The following is a 5,590-nucleotide window of genomic DNA, read 5'->3' as shown; positions in this document are numbered from 1 at the left end:
TTTTCTTCAAAATAGGCCTAATCATTACTCGATTAATAACATAACAAGCGGTATTTGTGGCTTTCGCCCAAAAATATTTTGGTAAATTGTTTTCACAAAGCATGGTTCTAGCCATTTCTTTTAAAGTTCAATTTTTGTCTCTCAACAACTCCATTTTGTTGAGGGGTTCTAGGTGCTAAAAAATTATGGCTAATACCGTTAGAATTACAAAATTCAGTAAATCCAAGATTTTCAAATTCAGTTCCATGACCACTCCTAACACTAGTTAAAAGGTAACCTTTTTCATTTTGGATTACTTTTGAAAACGTGATGAATTTTTCTAATTCTTTATTTTTAGTACTTAAGAATAGAACCCAAGTATATCTAGAATAGTCATCTACCAATACAAATGCATATTATTTTCCACCCAAGCTAGTAGTCCTAGATGGCCCAAAAAGATCTAAATGGATCAATTGTAATACCCTACTAGTGGATACGTCATTAATGAATTTAAAAGAAATTCGCTTTTGTTTTCCTTTAGCACAAGCATCACAAATTTTATCATTATCAAAATTTAGTTTAGGCAACCCTCAAACTAAATCTCCTTGAATTAACCGTTGCAAAACACTCATACTAGCATGTCCTAGTCTTCTATGCCATAACCAACTATCATGCTCATCTTTAGCAACTAGGCATAAATTTGTCATATTTATGGAATCTAAATGCACCATGTAAATGTTTCATATTCTATGACCAACAAGCATAATCCGATTAGATGCAATGTCAATGACTTTACAACCATTAATATCAAACATGACATTGAATCCTTTATCGCACAATTGACTAATACTCAATAGATTATGCATTAATCTATTCACATATAAAATATTCTTAATTTGCATGGAAGAGGTATTACCTATAATGCCTATACCTTCAATGTGACCTTTTGAGTTATCACCAAAAGTCACCTCTCCTCTATTTTTGGCGTTGAGCTCTATGAACCGGCTTTTGTCACCGATCATGTGTCTTGAGCATCCACTATCAAGGTACCATGAGTTTGAATTTGTTTCCCGTGCCTTGTAGCAATGCTCCTTTTCCTACAAACATAGATTAATTTTTTATTTTTGGTACCCAAATTCTTTTGGGTCCATATTCATTAGTTTCCAAAATCCTAGTCCCCTTAGGTATCCATTTGTATAGGATATCCTTATCTTTAGTAGTAATGAGTTCTTTAGGAACCCATATACTTCTAACGATTTTTCCATTAGAGGTTCTTTGGGGACCTCTATAATTGTAGATTTTAAAACTTTTCTAACAAAGTTGGATTTTGAATTTTCTCCATTTTCAAACGTTTTGTTCCAACTTTATCAAAAGAAGCTTTAAGATCATCAATTTTCTTTTGATGATCATCATTGACCTTTGAAAGTAAATTTGCAAATCAAAATTTTTCTTTTCAAACTCTTCTAGTTTGATTTGCAAATTTTTTATTTTACTTTCAAGATCATTGTTGGTCTTAGATATGAGATTATTTTCATTTTTCAATTTCAAAATATCATTTTTATATTTTAAAAATAATTTCTCATAATCCGAAGCCAACCCATTATATTCCTCTAATAGCTCATCAAACGAATAATCTTCAAAATTAAATGAGCTAGAGGTTACATGAGAATCTTCCCCGAATACCATCAAGCACAAGTTTGCTACTTCTTGTTCCTCTTCATCGAAACCTTCTTCATCGCTCCATGTATCCACATGAGCCTTGTGCTTCTTCTTGGATTGACCCTTTTTCTTTAATTGAGAGCAATCATATTTGACATGCCCCGGATTTTTGCATTCGTAGCAAATGATCGGGTCCTTCTCCTTTGGTTCAATTTTGAAGCCTTCATTTCGTTTGAATTTTCTTCCTCGGTTGGTCCTCATTAATTTTTTGAACCGTTTGGCAAATAATGTCATTTCCTCGTCATCGTCATCTTCATCCGAATCACTCTCATCTTTTGTGGATTTGAGAGCAACTCCAACGTTCTTCTTCTTCTCCTTCTCCTCTGGTATCTCATCAGTTTTTTCGAGGTCTACCTCATCTTGAAGCATCATTTCATGAGTGAGGAGTGAATCAATTAGTTCTTCAAGGGTTAACGACTTTAAGTTCTTAGCCTTGATGATAGTCGTCTTCTTTGATTGCCACAATTTTGGAAGTGAGTAAACTAACTTCCTCACAAATTTTTCATTTGGAATGATCTCTCCATATGATTTGAGACCATTGACAATCGTGGAAAATCTATTCGGCATAGCTTTGATGTCTTCATCCGGTTTCATCCTGAAATTTTTATAGCTATGAGTTAGAAGACTAATTTTAGATTCTTTTACCTCGTCGGTGCCTTCATGAGTGACTTGTAGTTTGTCCTATATTTCCTTGGCGGTTGTACAAGATGAAACTCTCCCGTATTCATTCAATCCAAGAGCACAAAAGATAAGTTAGATGGCTTTGAAGTTGAGCTGGAACATTCTTGTTTCTCCTTCACTCCACAATCTTGGATGAGTGGAAGGTTTGAATTATCTGTCTTCTATAATATTTCATGCTCCCATGTCACTTGCTTGAATGAAATACATCATTCTATTCTTCCAATAAGCATAATTAGCTCCATTGAAGAAAGGAGGCTTGTTAACGGGCAATGAATCAAGACCGAAGTCGGAGTTTGAAGTGGAGGCCATTGATGACTTGATTATTGATGTAACTCTTCCCGGATCTAATCAAGAGGCGATTAAACCTTCAAATGATTCAAGCTCTGATACCAATTGTTGAGTTAATTGATCGATGGAATCGGCCAAGAGGGGGGTGAATTGGCAATTAAAAATTTGGTGGAAGCTTTTGCAGAAAATTGAAAGTAATTTGCACAGCGATTTAGAGTGGTTCGACTTTCTCAACCAAAGTCTACGTTTACTACCTTAGCTATCCACACTAAGGATTTTCCAACAAATTCACTAATTTGTTCTTTCTTTTGAGGCCAAAGAGATAACCTTACAACTCCCTCAAGAATATACTCCAATTCTTGAGAACATTCTTTCTCAAAGAGAAGATTACAAATTCGCAAACTTAATGAAAAACCTCACAAGGAAAATCTATTTGCATAATTCTAGAACAAAGAAAGAACACTCGAGAATAATAAAATTGAGCACAATAAATGTTCTTGAAAGAAAAAATGAATATTGAATGAAATAGGCTTGAAAATGCTTAAACTTGAGGTTTGATGCTTTCTCTTTGATTCTCTCTTGATTCTTGTTGATTGTTGTTTATTGTTGTTAATCAATGGCTTCTAAACTTGTTTAAATACTCCTTCAATTGATTCTGAACGTTGGGGATGATTAGTGGAGTCAATGGAGCCGTTATTGTGTGAAAATAATTAATAAAATCAGTGGGAGCGTCTGGTGCATCGATGCATAAGGCTAGTGCATCGGTACACTATATGTAAAATTCAAATATTTCGATCGTTGGACCCTTAGTGCATCGGTACACTGATAGTGCATCGATGCATAAATATGATTCGACGTTTTGAAAAAGCCTGGGTGCATCGATGCATGGCTTGTGCATCGGTGCATAAAATCAATTCGATGTTTTAATATATATGGAGAGCATCGATGCATGGTATGTGCATCGGTACACAAAAGGCATTTGATGTTCAATTAAAACAAGGGTGCATCGATGCATTGATTCTTGCATCGGTACACTTACCTGAAAAAATTGATTTTAGGCTTGTTTTTTGTTCGAAATACTTTGTGAAAATTGTTTCAAAAAATTTTAAGTATAAAACATAATTTTACACATTAGTAAGGATTGAAATTTAACTTTGAAATACTCGGAGTAATATTTTGATATTCGAATAATTATGTCGAATATACTTAGAAAATCTTTTGTAAAATCTTAAAATTTATTTACCATAATTTGTTATATCGAAACATCAAAATGTTTTCAATAGGATGCCTTGGGAGACATGAGCATTAATGTGATACTGGATGATGAGGCTGAAGAATGAAGAGATGTAGGCATCTATCCCGCACCGCCAGGCTTTATGCTTAACAATTGGACTGCAGAGGAGTTACATGTAGTTTACAAAACTTTTTCTGAGTAATACACAAAAACTTTCCCTATTGTTTAAACCCGAGGTAATAGGTGATCTTTTGTAAAGGGTTAATCTATCTATTTTAATTTTTAATGAAAGATGTGATTCTATTAATTCACAAAGTGGCAAACGTTCTCCCATGCATTTCTTCATTCTTTATTATTTATGTATATATTATTTCATTCTATTTATCTTGATATGGGATAGATTCTCATGTATGTGTATATCCTCTCATTCGTTATCCTTTCAGGACCTTAGATAATAACATGAATGCCGATGACTGTTAACTTCCTAAAAAGGCTACTTTTAAAGCCTTTTTCACTTAAGTTATTGTTTGTTTAAAAGCTCATTTTAGTCATTTTAGGATCATGTAGTTGCATATAGTTGCATTTGTGGTGGTTGTGTTATTTTATTTCTTAATGGTGTTGTTTGAGGGAAAGGTGCAGTTTGTATATGATGTGCAGGGAATAACAAGAAAAAGGATTCTTTGGGAAGTAATGCCGCGGCATCACACGTTGCTAAAGCAGATTGAAATGCCTTGGCATTTCTGGCGCAGAAAAAGACAAAAAGATATTTTTGCATAAGGACAGCTGGCACTAGACAGCTGTCTCTGCACGTGAAGGAGTGCTGTAACCGCCTGCCAGAGCTGCCAATGGACCACTGCCACTTGGAGGATAAGGTTCATGCACAACATGTGATTCTAGGGGTATGAGGGGTATTTTGCACCCAACAACCTCATCATTACCCCTAGATATTTTTATTATATATGACACCTCATGAGAGAGAAAAAAAGAAAAGACAGAGAGCACACGCATAGAGCAGAAAAATCATATTTTTATTTTCTCTTTTTCCTTTCTTCTTCCTTGGGATATTCCTCCATTGATAAAGCTCCAAGGAGTGGCAAGTTAGGCGCCGAAAGGAGCTAGCGAGCTAAGTGGTTCGTGGTGGCCGAGAGGAGACCTCCGGTGGTGCGTCGAAGGCTTCTTCTCACTTCCCTTTTTGCTGCTATTTTTATATTATTTTGTGGGGTGTTGGAACGAATATTTTCATGACTTTTTGTTTGGATATTTCGAACCCCACCATGAACTAACTTATTTGGTAGTGGTTGATTTAATGGTTGTTTAAACTTTATTTTTAAAGGTATATTTAAGTTTATTTTGGTTCTTTATTTGCTTTGCTTATGAATGCTTCACCATCTAGGCTTGTAAGAGGCATGGAAATGTCCATCTCTTAGATGAAGGTTAGGTATTCGAAAGAATCCTAAACTAAAAATACTTGTAAGTATTCGGAAGAAACGTAAGATAAGATCCTCATAAGCAATGGGTTATGGTATTTTCAAGGGGCTTTGAACTAGCCTTGGAATATTATAACTTAATCCCTTAGATCTCAGAAGAGACTAGGATAGGATTTTAACGACTAAAAAGGGTGTCTTTATCAATAGGGTAGGCTGTCCAACATCGTTGAGTGAGAGCAGATGCCTTGGCATCCTATTCTGT

Source organism: Hibiscus syriacus, unplaced genomic scaffold (genome assembly GCF_006381635.1).
Source record: "Hibiscus syriacus cultivar Baekdansim isolate YM2019G1 unplaced genomic scaffold, ASM638163v2 tig00111582_pilon, whole genome shotgun sequence".
Taxonomy (NCBI): Eukaryota; Viridiplantae; Streptophyta; class Magnoliopsida; order Malvales; family Malvaceae; genus Hibiscus; species Hibiscus syriacus.
The sequence above is the reverse complement of the archived record's forward strand: the minus strand, read 5'-3'. Positions refer to the sequence as shown.